Here is a 14,746-nt window from a genome sequence, read left to right on the forward strand (position 1 = left end):
ATATATATACATATATATATATATATATATATATATATATATATATATATATATATATATATATATATATATATATATTTGCCTAGAATACTACTTCCTGCAATTTGTGCCAACTTCCTGTCCGGAGCTAATGTCCGGAGCTAATGTCCGGAGCTAATGTCCGGAGATAAGTGACGTCAACAGTGTCCAGTGTCTGATTGGTTGCCGCCTGCTGCGAGCGACCAATCAGAAACGTGCCGTACTGTGACACACTCCGCCCGCCATTTTGGTGTGATTTTTGAATTTTTACCTCACAGCAAGTTTCTACTGCGTGGAGGCGGGCCCAGTGACGTTGCTCTTCAAGCTCCTGCCGAATTTCGTCAAAAAAATGATAATACCATTTACCAAAACTATATATATTTAGTTGTGAAGTGGTTCAGTGACATTTTCACACCAATTTTGAACTTTTGTTTGGTGTTTTCTCCATATACTGCCTATTATTCACTGACTGTTATACTGAGAGACTGCCGTTTATTAACCTCTTCTTTGCCACATTGGGTATATTGCTCTATTATTTGCCACATAAGGACATTGTCCATTATTGCCCAGCAATTTCTCTGCAATATAAACTGCCTATTTATTAATATCTGCATTCCTGCAAAGAACTATTGCCTATTATTAACTGGCTATTTTCCTACTACCTGACACTGCCTCGTATTAACCTGTTGTTTGCCACCACCACGTTTAAAGCTGTTTAGCTTAGCCAACATGAGCTCTAATAGTAAGGATACTAATGACACAGAGCCCAAAGCTGCTGATGGCGCACGTAAGATTAGGTCTGATAGAAAGTACCGTATATACTCGAGTATAAGCCGAGATTTTCAGCCCAAATTTTTGGACTGAAAGTGCCCCCCTCGGCTTATACTCGAGTCACGGTAGCGGTGGGGTCGGCGGGTGAGGGGGTGAGGGCGCTGAGGTATACTCACCTAGTCCCAGCGATCCTCGCGCTGTCCCTGCCGTCCCACGGGCTTCGGCGCTGCAGTTTCTTCCTCTCTTCAGCGGTCACGTGGGACCGCTCATTACAGAAATGAATAAGCGGCTCCACCTCCCTTAGGGGCGGAGCCGCTTATTCATTTCTCTAATCAGCGGTGCCGGTGACCGCTGATAGAGAAAGAAGCTGCGGCACCGAAGACAGGAGGGGACAGCGCGAGGATCGCCAGGACTAGGTGAGTATGTTATATTCACCTGTCCTCGTTCCAGCCGCCGGGCGCCGATCCATCTTCCCGGCCGGCGCCTCCATCTTCCCGGCGTCTCTGCTCTTTGACTGTTCAGGCAGAGGGCGCGATGACGCATACAGTGTGCGCGGCGCCCTCTGCCTGATCAGTCAGAGCAGAGACGCCGGGAAGATGGAGGCGCCGGAACGAGACGCCGGGAGCTGCAATCAAGGGAGGTGAGTATGTGTTTTTTTTTTCTTTATTGCGGCAGCGGCGGCACAAATTTATGTGGAACATCTATGGGGCACAGTGAACGGTGCAGAGCACCGTCTATGGCACAGCACAGCTATGGGGCACAGTGAACGGTGCAGAGCACTATATGGCACAGCACAGCTATGGGGCACAGTGAACGGTGCAGAGCACCGTATATGGCACAGCACAGCTATGGGGCACAGTGAACGGTGCAGAGCACCGTATATGGCACAGCACAGCTATGGGGCACAGTGAACGGTGCAGAGCACCGTATATGGCACAGCACAGCTATGGGGCACAGTGAACGGTGCAGAGCACCGTATATGGCACAGCACAGCTATGGGGCACAGTGAACGGTGCAGAGCACCGTATATGGCACAGCACAGCTATGGGGCACAGTGAACGGTGCAGAGCACCGTATATGGCACAGCTAGGGGGCACAATGAACGGTGCAGAGCACTATATGGTTCACACCTATGGGGAAATATGAACGGTGCAGAGCACTATATGGCACAGCTATGGGGAAATAATGATCTATTTTTATTTTTGAAATTCACCGGTAAATGCTGCATTTCCACCCTAGGCTTATACTCGAGTCAATAAGTTTTCCCAGTTTTTTGTGGCAAAATTAGGGGGGTCGGCTTATACTCGGGTCGGCTTATACTCGAGTATATACGGTATACTAATAATGCAGAGCAAAAAGACGCCGATGCCGCACGTAAGCGCAAACAGCGTGCTAACAAGAGTACAGAGGATAGATGCAAGCGCATGGACACTGTTAAGTATACTAATGACACAGAGTCCAAAGCTTATGATGGCGCACGTAAGATCAGGTCTGATATAAAGTATACTAATAATGCAGAGCGAAAAGCCACCGATGCCGCACGTAAGCGCAAACAGCGTGCTAAGTCTGATGTCTTTCATCCCGCCCCTCATAAGCATGTTCATGGATCCTGTGTAACTGTACCTTAAATAACAAGAATTGTCAAGAGCTGGTGAGTGCAGCCATTTTTTGTTCTTTCTTACTATTATTTATTAATTGTATTATTCTTACATTTGAATAAATAAAGTATACATGGATTCTAGACTCCCGATTCTTTAGAATCGGGCTGTCATCTAGTCTTATATATAATTGCCTAGAATACTACTTCCTGCAATTTGTGCCAACTTTCGTGGCTTTGTCCGGAGCTAATGTCCGGAGATAAGTGACATCAACAGTGTCCAGTGTCTGATTGGTTGCCGCCTGCTGCGAGCGACCAATCAGAAACGTGCCGTACTGTGACACACTCCGCCCGCCATTTTGGTGTGATTTTTGAATTTTTACCTCACAGCAAGTTTCTACTGCGTGGAGGCGGGCCCAGTGACGTTGCTCTTCAAGCTCTTGCCGAATTTCAAGTATATATGGATTCTAGACTCCCGATTCTTTAGAATCGGGCTGCCATCTAGTATATATATATATATATATATATATATATATATATATATATATATATATATATATATATATATATATATATATATATATATACATACACTAGATTGTGGCCCGATTCTAACGCATCGGGTATTCTAGAATATGCATGTCCCTGTAGTATATGGACAATGATGATACCAGAATTCGCGGCAGACTGTGCCTGTCGCTGATTGGTCGAGGCAACCTTTATGACATCATCGTTGTCATGGCAACCATTGACATCTACGTCGATACTGTGCCCGTCGCTGAATCAGAAACGTGAGATGTCTACGTCCTTTATGACATCATCGTCGCTGTGCCCGTTGCTGGCGGCCTCGACCAATCAGAGAGCCAGGATTTCCAGGACAGACAGACAGACAGAGACAGACAGACAGACAGACAGACAGACGGAAAAACCCTTAGACAATTATATATATAGATATATATATATAATTTATATAAAAATATAAATATATTCCGGGCTCACCTGCATAGGAGCAATCCAAGCTCCCATCACCATAAAGCCCTGATACATGAAGGTGAAACAGAAAAACCAGAACCCCCGGAACAGCCCAGCCAAACCCAACCAGAGCAGAACACCAATCACAACAACCTGACAAAAGCCGGAATCAGGAAGATGGCAGATGAAGGCCAGGAGAGGTATGTCAGTGACTGGAAGAATGATATCATCAGCTCACAGAAACTGACCATGTACCGGAGCCTACAGAGAGACTACAGACTGGCCCCATATCTGGAGAAACTCCCGGACCCCAGAGACCGCCAGATCCTGAGCCGATATAGACTCAGTGCCCACAGTCTGGCCATCGAATGTGGCCGACACAGGCAGAGCTACAAGCCCAGGGAGGAAAGACTGTGCCAACACTGTGACCAGGAGGCCATAGAGGACGAAACCCACTTCCTGCTACACTGCTCCAAATACTCAGCAGTGAGGGACACTCACTTCAGGAGACTCTCACATCTCTTCCCAGACTTCATCACCATGAAAGAGGAAGAGAAAACATATCCTGCTGGGAGAAGAAGAGAGAGCAATGGAGATAGCAGCGCGGTATGTGAGCGAATGTCATAGACTGCGAGAAAGAAGTATGATGCCATGGACTATAGCCCCCAACCTGGACCTGCCCCATCCACCTCCCCTATGCCATGGACTATAGCCCCCAACCTGGATCTGCCCCATCCACCTCCACTATGCCGTGGACTATAGCCCCCAACCTGGATCTGCCCCATCCACCTCCCCCACAGCTCCTACCCAACATCCCCACAGTCCCTATCCCTATTGCCTCTATACACTTGCTTTGGCAAAACTGATGTGTATTTGGTCCTGCCAATAAAGCTTCTTTGAATATATATATATATATATATATATATATATATACACATACATATACATATATATATATATACACACACACACACATATATACATACATATACACACACACACTCGAGCATAAGCTGAGATTTTCAGCCCACTTTTTTGGGCTGAAAGTCCCCCTATCGGCTTATACTCGAGTCATACCTAGCGGACGGCAGGGGAGGGGGAGCGGGGGCTGTCTGATTATACTTACCTACTCCTGGCACGGTGCCTGCACGTCCCTGCTTCCCGGCGCCCCAGCTTATTCCTGTACTGAGCGGTCACATGGTACCGCTCATTACAGTGAAGAATATGCGGCTCCACCTCCCATAGGGTGGAGCCGCATATTCATTACTGTAATGAGCAGTAATTATGACCGCTCAATACAGGAAGAAGCTGCGAGGAAGCAGGGACTGCACCGCACCAGGAGCAGGTGAGCATAATGGTGAGCGCAGCGCTGCGCGATATTCACCTGCATTCCGGTTCCGGCGCCGCTCCGTCTTCAACGTCTTCTGCGGGGACGCTCAGGTCAGAGGGCACGGTGATGTGGTTAGTGCGCGTCCTCTGCCTGAACGTTAGTGCAGAAGATGCTGAAGATGGAGCGACGCCGGAACGAGGAGCAGGTGAATATAGCAAGTACCAGGGGCCTGAGCGACGGAGAGGAGAGTATGTGATTTTTTTTTTACGCAGCAACAGCAAATGGGGCAAGTGTCTGTATGGAGCATCTTATGGGGCCATAATGTTTGTGCAGCACTATATGGGGCAAGTCTCTATATGGGGCCATAATCAAGGTTTGTGCATCACTATATGGAGCCAGTGTCTGTATGGGGTCATAACGTTTGTGCAGCACTATATGGGGCAAGTGTCTGTATGAAGCATCTTATGGGGCCATTATTAACCACTTTACCCCCAAGGGTGGTTTGCACGTTAATGACCGGGCCAATTTTTACAATTCTGACCACTATCCCTTTATGAGGTTATAACTCTGGAATGCTTCAACGGATCCCGGTGATTCTGACATTGTTTTCTCGAGACATATTGTACTTCATGATAGTGGTAAAATTTCTTTGATATTACCTGCGTTAATTTGTGAAAAAAATGAAAATTTTGCGAAAATTTTGAACATTTCGCAATTTTCCAACTTTGAATTTTTATGCCCTTAAATCACAGAGATATGTCACACAAAATACGTACGCTACTCACCTGGTAGCAGTGTTTTTTCAGGAGCCATGACAGCACAACGAGAGAGGGGATCCGCCCTTCAGGGACAGGAAACCTACAGACATAAAAAGGGCGGCACCTCTCTCCCACGTCAGTTGTTTCCAGAGCATGAGAGGACCACCTTGGTTAATAACACAGATGCAGTATATACATGAATACTTTTTATTATGCAAGTGAACATAAACTTTAACTCAAGATTAACAGGGTGTTGCATCATCCAAAAATATAGGGTAGGGAATCTAAGGGTGCTGTCATGGCTCCTGAAAAAACACTGCTACCAGGTGAGTAGCGTACGTATTTATTCAGTCGCCATGACAGCACAACGAGAGACTTTCAGAGACGAAAGGTTTTAGGGGGGGATAATAGCTTCTAGCACTCTTCTCCCAAACGTAAGGTCTGAGGAACTACCCAGATCTAATCTGTAATGTCTAAGAAAGGTAGAAGGGGAAGACCATGTGGCCGCCTTACATATGTCTTCGATTGACACTTCTGACCTCTCCGCCCAGGAAGATGCCATGGCTCGCGTGGAGTGTGCCTTTATACCATCTGGAACTTCGTTGCCACCTGCGGTATAAGCGAGAGAGATTGCCTCCCTAATCCATCTGGCTAGAGTGTTTTTAGATACTCTAAGACCTTTCCTTACCCCTTGATAGGCTACAAATAAAGAGTTATCTTTTTTCCAGGAATCTGAAACTGTAATATATCTAAGGAGGCATCTCCTCACATCTAAGCAATGGAATTTACGTTCTTTATCGTTAGTAGGATTGGAGCAAAAGGAGGGAAGGACTACCTCCTGAACCCTGTGAAATTTAGACGCAACTTTAGGCAGATATAGGGGATCGGGTTTTAATATGACCCTATCCTCCCTAACTTGCATGTATGGTGGATGTCTGGAGAGTGCCTGCAGATCACTAACCCTCCTAGCAGATGTGAGAGCAACTAACAGGGCTGTTTTGATTGACAGGATCTTCACAGGAATAGTATCAATGGGCTCGAATGGGGCTTGCGTCAGGGCTGAGAGTACCAAATTCAGGTCCCATGGGACTAACCTTTGTTTAATAATTGGTCTAGACCTGGTGACTGCTTTAAAGAATCTAGCAATCCAGTGATTACTGGCTAAATTAAGATTATATAACGCTCCCAGCGCTGACACCTGAACTCTAAGAGTACTTGTGGCCAAGCCCATTTCCAGGCCTTTTTGTAAAAATTCAAGAACCTGGTTAATACATGGTTCTTGGTCAATTTGAGCCCCTGAAAAAGATAAAAATTTTCTCCATACTCTCACATAAATGCCCGTTGTAGATGGTTTTCTACTTTTAAGGAGAGTATTAACCAGATTCTGAGAGAATCCTTTCCCCCTCAGTAAGGACCTCTCAAGTTCCATGCCGCTAGGTGTAAGTTGGCTACTTGAGGATGGAGGATTGGTCCCTGGGAGAGCAGATCTGGTAGCTCTGGAAGAATCCATGGTTGGCAGACAGACATCTTTCTCAGCCAAGGAAACCAAGCCCTCTTGGGCCAAAATGGAGCTACCAAGATTACCCGGGCCTTGTCCTCCCGAATCTTCCTCAGGACTAGGGGAATTAGATTTAGAGGGGGAAAAGCATACGCGAGCCTGAAGTGCCAAGATATCAGCAGAGCGTCCACAGCGTATGGGTTGTCTTTTGGATTTAGGGAGCAGAATTGATGTAATTTTTTGTTCCCTCTGTTGGCAAAAAGGTCTATCTCCGGACAACCCCATAACTGGATGATCTGACTGAAAATGGCTGGATTTAACGACCACTCCCCCTGTCTGAGCATGTTGCGGCTAAGATAGTCGGCTTTGGTGTTGATACTTCCTTTTATATGAAGCGCCGTCAGGGAGAGAAGATGTACTTCGGCCACCTGAAAGATATGATTTGCGACCTCCATCAATGTACTGGATCGCGTGCCACCTTGACGATTAATGTAGGCCACAGTTACCCGATTGTCTGACAAAAGCCTGACGTGTCGACCCTGTAGGGGTACAAGGAATCTATTTAAGGCATGTTTTACTGCCAACAGTTCTTTCAAGTTGGAGGAAGAGTCCTGTTCAGACAGAGACCATAGTCCCTGAACCCAATCCTCCCCTAAGTGAGCCCCCCACCCTTTGGGGCTAGCGTCCGTAGTCAGCACCCTAGATATGTGATTTATCCAAGGGACCCCCCTGTGTAAATTCGAAGTGTGAGTCCACCAACCAAGCGAATGTACAGTCTCCGCAGAAAGTGTGAATTTACTGTCGAGGTGAGCATTTAGGCGACGGGAATTGTGTAACACGTCCCACTGTAAAGCCCTCGTGTGGAACTGTGCCCAGAGAACTGCCGGGATGCAGGACGTAAGAGAGCCCAAGATTGACATCGCACCCCTGACTGATACTAAGGGATTATTTATTGCCCTGGTGACCAAATGCTTAATCTTCGCAACTTTTGTGTCCGGCAGGCGACATTCCTGCTGACTAGAGTCTATAACATATCCCAGGAATTCTTGTACTTTTAGGGGCTGAAGGCGCGATTTTTTTATATTGATCATCCAGCCCAATTTGTGTAACGCATCCATAACTTTCTGTAGTTGGTCTGAGCAATGCGACTCAGAATGACCCACAATTAGGGTGCAACTGCGACTCCGAACGGAAGTGCCTGATATTGAAAGTGTTCTACTGTGCCAGCTAGTGAGACCGCCACCCTAAGAAATCTCTGATGATCAATATGAATTGGTACATGGTAATAGGCGTCTTTGAGATCTAAGACAACCATAAAACAGTGGTGAAAGAGTAATTTTATTGCTGTCTTGACCGACTCCATTTTGAAGGAGGGTATGAACAGAAAATTATTCAGGCCTTTTAAATTAATAATGGTGCGATATGAACCATCAGGTTTTTTGACCAGGAACAGAGGGGAATAAAACCCCCTACCTTCCTCGCCTGCAGGGACTCTGACTAGAACATTCTTCTGTTGGAGCTCCCGGACCTCAGACTCTAGTGCCAACTGCTCTGTAGAGGAGGAACGAACAGGTGTTAACATAAATTTGTCCCGAGGAGTATGGTGGAAGTCTAAGGTTAGGCCTTTCTCCACAATGCCTAGAATCCATGGATTGTTTGTAATCTGCACCCAGGCTGGGTAGAAGGCCGAAAGCCTACCCCCCACCTGGTCCGCTAGTCATTGTGGTTTCTTAACCTCTCGTGAAGGATTAAACATAAATCCTCTACCCCTTCTTCTGCTGTTGTCATATCTAGTAGATTCTCTGTTGGAGTCTCTATATGGTCTTCTGCGGTTGGACCATCCTCTATTATAGTCCCGTCTGTAGAAGGGTCTTCCTAGGAAGGGAAAGCGTTTTTTACTATCCCCTGCTTTTTCCAATAGCTCGTCTAGGACTGGTCCGAACAAGTGAGCCCCTTCACAAGGAATGCTACATAATTTTGTTCTAGCTTGTAAGTCCCCTGGCCAGCATTTTATCCATAGTGCTCTCCTGGCTGCATTGGATAATGCCGAGGACCTGGCGGCCAACCTGACCGAATCTGCTGAAGCATCTGAGAGGAAGGCTGCGGCATCCTGGATTGTGGACATAGAGGACAATATTTCCGACCTAGGGACTTTATCTCTGAGCTGATCTTCGAGGTGACCCAACCAAACCATCAAGGATCGAGCGGTACAAGTGGCTGCAATGGCTGGCCTCAGAGACCCTGCTGAAGTCTCCCAAGCTCCCTTAAGGAAGATGTCGGCTTTCCTATCTAACGGGTCTTTCAAATTTCCCAAGTCGTCGAAGGGGAGAGACGACTTTTTGCATGCCTTAGCGACTGCCGCATCCAACTTCGGGACTTTATCCCATGAGGACGAAGCCGCTTCTTCAAAGGGATACCGTCTTTTAAAGGCTGGCGGAAGCGACCCCTTCCTTTCTGGTTTCTTCCATTCTTTTGAGATTAACGATTTGATCTTGTCAATCACTGGAAAGGCTCTTCGGGATTTTCGCTCAATACCCCTGAACATAACATCCTGAATGGAACATTCCGATTGGGTATCTTCTATCCCCATTGTGCTGTTAACTGCTTTGACCAGATGGTTAACCCTTTCTAGGGACAAACAGGCTCGAGCAGACTCCTGATCCTCAGAGGAGGAAGTGGACGGAAGAGACCCTGAGCTCAGCTCACCCGAATCCGAATCTACCTCAGATAAAGGGGATGACCTTTTAGCTTCTGCCCCCCGAGATTTGGATCTCTCGGCACCTTTAATTTCCTGTCTCACCATCTCTCTTATTGTAGAGGTTAGATCAGGCGCCTCCTCCTCCAGTAAACGTTGAATACATATTTTACATAACTTCCTCAAATGTCCATCTGGAAGCGGCTCTGCACATTCGGCACACTGCCTATGTTTGGCTTTGGACAAACTTTTCCTCTCCTGATAGAGGAAAAAAGACAAGGGGAACACAACCATCACTAAGTGGACTTTCACGAAGCTCACTTACCCCGTCCAGTAATGAGTGGTACCGTAGATGGGGGATCCTTCGAAGCCGGCAAATCTTTACGGGCTGAGGATTTTGGTATAGAGATCCGTGCCTCCTTAGCTCCACCAGCGCGGCTACTGCCACTAGACCGACGCTGGGAGCTTCTACGAGGCTTATCTGACAGCTGCTGCGGCTCCTGCTGCTGCTGGCTGGTAGTTCCTTCTGGCGACTCCATTATGGAATGGGTGAGGAACTCTGATTATCCCAGCTTGCCGCATTAAATACCCCCAAGGTACCGCCCCCGGATGGGGGCCAGCAGGGAATCCCAGGTGGCCATTAAACCGTCTGCCGCTGTGCTGCGCTACCCCTCCCTGAAGCCCAGACTGATCCCGCAGCTGGGCGCCGCCATTAGCCGGAGATGCCGCTACTGCGCATGCCCAGCCGCGTCATCCGGCCGCGCCGCCCGCCGCGTCATCCGGACACGCCCCCTTCAGGACGCGGCGGCGGCGCCAAGCCGACACGCGGACCAGGACGCCAGCAAACCCCCCGGACCAATGCCGCGTCCCCGCCCGGACCAGCCATGACTCCCGGGACCCTGAGCAGCCAAGCACCTCCATAGGTATGTGCGGTTGCCTGAGAAGCTAGCCTATCAGAGGCTGCTTCCTCCTGCTGTCACCTACACCGCGCAGTGCCCCTGCCGTGTGGTGCTTCCTGCCCCCTGGACGGGCCGAGGTAGGGGACCCCCGCTACCTGTACCGGGCCGCCAGGAGTGGGGAGTCTTCTTACTTCGACCCTCTTGTCAGGGCCTGTCTGCAAGAGGTTCCGCTGTCAGGGACAGGAAACCAAACTGACGTGGGAGAGAGGTGCCGCCCTTTTTATGTCTGTAGGTTTCCTGTCCCTGAAGGGCGGATCCCCTCTCTCGTTGTGCTGTCATGGCGACTGAATAAATACTCAATAAGTAACATTTCCCACATGTCTACTTTACATCAGCACAATTTTGGAACCAACATTTTTTTTTGTAAGGGAGTTATAAGGGTTAAAAGTTGACCAGCAATTTCTCATTTTTACAACACCATTTTTTTTTTTTTTAGGGAACACATCTCATTTGAAGTCATTTTGAGGGGTCTATATGATAGAAAATACCCAAGTGTGACATCATTCTAAAAACTGCACCCCTCAAGGTGCTCAAAACCACATTCAAGAAATTGATTAACCCTTCAGGTGTTTCACAGGAATTTTTGGAATGTTTAAATAAAAATGAACATTTAACTTTTTTACACAAAAAATTTAATTCAGCTCAAATTTGTTTTATTTTCCCAAGATTAACAGGAGAAAATGGACCCCAAAAGTTGTTGTACAATTTGTCCTGAGTACACCGATACCCCATATGTGGGGGTACACCACGTTTGGGCGCAAGGGAGAGCTCAGAAGTGAAGGAGCGCCATTTGACTTTTCAATGCAAAATTGACTGAAATTGAGATGGGACGCCATGTTGCGTTTGGAGAGCCATTGATGTGCCTAAACAGTGGAAAACCCCCAACTATAGCAAACCCTAATCAAAAACAAACCCCTAACCCTAACCCTATTCCCAACTATAAATGTAATCCAAACCCTAACCCTAACTTTAGCCCCAACCCTAACCAGAAAATGGAAATATCTTTTTTTATTTTTTTTATTTTTCCCTAACTAAGGGGGTGATGAAGGCGGGTTTGATTTACAATTTATAGCGGGTTTTCTAGCGGATTTTTATGATTGGCAGCCGTCACACACTAAAAGACGCTTTTTATTGCAAAAAAAATTTTTTTTTGCGTTACCACATTTTGAGAGCTATAATTTTTCCATATTTTGGTCCACAGTGTCATGTGAGGTCTTGTTGTTTGCGGGACGAGTTGACGGTTTTATTTTTTTTATTGGTAACATTTACGGGCATGTGACATTTTTTGATCGCTTTCTATGAGGCAGAATGACCAAAAACCAGCTATACCGTTCCGTGTTTAGTTAAATGGATAAAGCAGTTTTATTCTTCGGGTCAGTTCGATTACAGAGATGCCTCATTTATATCATTTTTTTATCTTTTGGCGCTGTTAAATGATAATTATTTTTTCTATAAACTAGTTTTTATTTTTGCATCGCTTTATTCTGAGGACTAGAACTTATTTTTTCGCTGATGATGCTGTAAGGTGACTCGTTTTTTGCGGGACATCATGACGTTTTCAGCAGTACCATGGTTATTTATATCCATCTTTTTGATCGCGTGTTATTCCACTTTTTGTTCGGCGGTATGATAAAGCGTTTGTTGACTTTTTTACGGTGTTAACCCCTTCAGTGAACTACTGGAACAGTTTTATAGGTCAAGGTCGTTACGGACACTGCAATACTAAATATGTGTACGTTTATTTTTTTACTATTTAGATAAAGAAATGTATTTATTGGAACAATATATTTTAATTATTTATTTATTTTTTGCTGTGCACTGTGTCAGATCAGCGATCTGACGTGCACAGCTCCAGGCTTACAGGTGCCTGCTCTGAGCAGGCGCTTGTAAGCCACCTCCCTGCAGGACATGGAGGCAGCCCCGCAGCCATTTTGGATCCGGGCCTGCTGCAGGGAGGAAGGTAGGAGACCCTCGGGGCAACACGATCACATCGCGTTGCTCCGAGGGTCTCAGGGAAGCCCACAGGGAGCCCCCTCCCTGCGTGATGCTTCCCTATACCGCCGGAACACTGCGATCATGTTTGATCGCAGTGTGCCGGGGGTTAATGTGCCAGAGGTGGTCCGTGACCGCTCCTGGCACATAGTGCCGGATGTCCGCTGTGATAGTCAGCTGACACCAGGCTGCGATCAGCCGTGCTCCCCCCGTGAGCGTGGCTGATCACGCTGGATGTACTATTCCATCCTTGGGAAGAAGGGCCCAACCCCACATGGACGGAATAGTACGTCCAATGGCAGAAAGGGGTTAACCTTTATGCAGGATTATATGGGGCATTTTTTAATATGGAGCATCTTCTGGGGCCATCAGAAACTTTATGGAGCATTTTATGGGGCTCCTGATTCAATATGGAGATTCAAAAACACTTAACCTACTGATGTCTCAATTAATTTCACTTTTAGTGGTACCTATTTTTACTTTTGACATTTACCGGTAGCTGCTGCATTTTCCACCCTAGGCTTATACTCGAGTCATTAAGTTTTCCCAGTTTTTGTGGCAAAATTAGGGATATATATATATATATATATATATATATATATATATATATATAGATAGATAGATAGATAGGAGATAGATCTCTCTCTCGATGGATAGATAGATATATTGATATACATACACATATATACACATACACACACGTACACATACGCGCAGTCATATACAGTACAGACCAAAAGTTTGGACAACTTCTCATTTAAAGATTCTTCTGTATTTTCATGACTGAAAATGGTACATTCACACTGAAGGCATCAAAACTATGAATTATATACTTAAAAAAAGCGTGAAACAACTGAGATTATCTCTTATATTCTAGGTTTTTCAAAGTAGCCACCTTTTGCTTTGATGACTGCTTTGCACACTCTTGGCATTCTCTTGATGAGCTTCGAGATGTAGTCACCGGGAATGGTTTTCACTTCGCAGGTGTGCCCTGTCAGGTTTAATAACTGGGATTTCATGCCTTATAAATGGGGTTGGGACCATCAGTTGTGTTGTGCAGAAGTCTAGTGGATACACAGCTGATAGTCCTACTGAATAGACTGTTAGAATTTGTATTATGGCAAGAAAAAAAGCAGCTAAGTAAAGAAAAACGAGTGGCCATCATTACTATAAGAAATAAAGGTCAGTCTGAAAAATTGGGCAAACTTTGAAAGTGTCCCCAAGTGCAGTGGCAAAAACCATCAAGCGCTACAAAGAAACTGGCTCACATGAGGACCGTTCCAGGAAAGGAAGACCAAGAGTCACCTCTGCTTCTGAGGATAAGTTTATCAGAGTCACCAGCCTCAGACATTACAGGTTAACAGCAGCGCAGATTAGAGACCAGATCAATGCCACACAGAGTTCTAGCAGCAGACACATCTCTAAAACAACTGTTAAGAGGAGACTTTGTGCAGCAGGCCTTTATGGTAAAATAGCTGCTAGGAAACCACTGCTAAGGACAGGCAACAAGCAGAAGAGACTTGTTTGGGCTAAAGAACACAAGGAATGGACATTAGACCAGTGGAAATCTGTGCTTTGGTCTGATGAGTCCAAATTTGAGATCTTTGGTTCCAACCACCGTGTCTTTGTGCGACGCAGAAAAGGTGAACGGATTAACTCTACATGCCTGGTTCCCACCGTGAAGCATGGAGGAGGTGTGATGGTGTGGGGGTGCTTTGCTGGTGACACTGTTGGGGATTTATTGAAAATTGAAGGCATACTGAACCAGCATGGCTACCACAGCATCTTGCAGCGGCATGCTATTCCATCAGTTTTGCGTTAATTTGGACCATCATTTATTTTTCAACAGGACAATGACCACAAACACACCTCCAGGCTGTGTAAGGGCTATTTGTCCAAGAAGAAGAGTGATGGGGTGCTACGCCAGATGACCTGGCCTCCACAGTCACCAGACCTGAACCCAATTGAGATGGTTTGGGGTGAGCTGGACTGTAGAGTGAAGGCAAAAGGGCCAACAAGTGCTAAGCATCTCTGGGAACTCCTTCAAGATTGTTGGAAGACCATTCCCGGTGACTACCTCTTGAAGCTCATCAAGAGAATGCCAAGAGTGTGCAATGCAGTCATCAAAGCAAAAGGTGGCTACTTTGAAGAACCTA

General features: G+C 46.3%; 1 protein-coding gene across 1 annotated transcript in view; it reads right to left on the reverse strand.

Moving 5' to 3' along the window:
- GMDS (GDP-mannose 4,6-dehydratase) overlaps positions 1-14,746 on the reverse strand; it is a 1,108,130-nt gene that overhangs the window by 787,663 nt on the left and 305,721 nt on the right. The gene's annotated exons all lie outside the window — the stretch shown is intronic.

The sequence above is a fragment of the Ranitomeya imitator genome, chromosome 6 (genome assembly GCF_032444005.1).
Source record: "Ranitomeya imitator isolate aRanImi1 chromosome 6, aRanImi1.pri, whole genome shotgun sequence".
In the NCBI taxonomy this organism is placed as follows: Eukaryota; Metazoa; Chordata; class Amphibia; order Anura; family Dendrobatidae; genus Ranitomeya; species Ranitomeya imitator.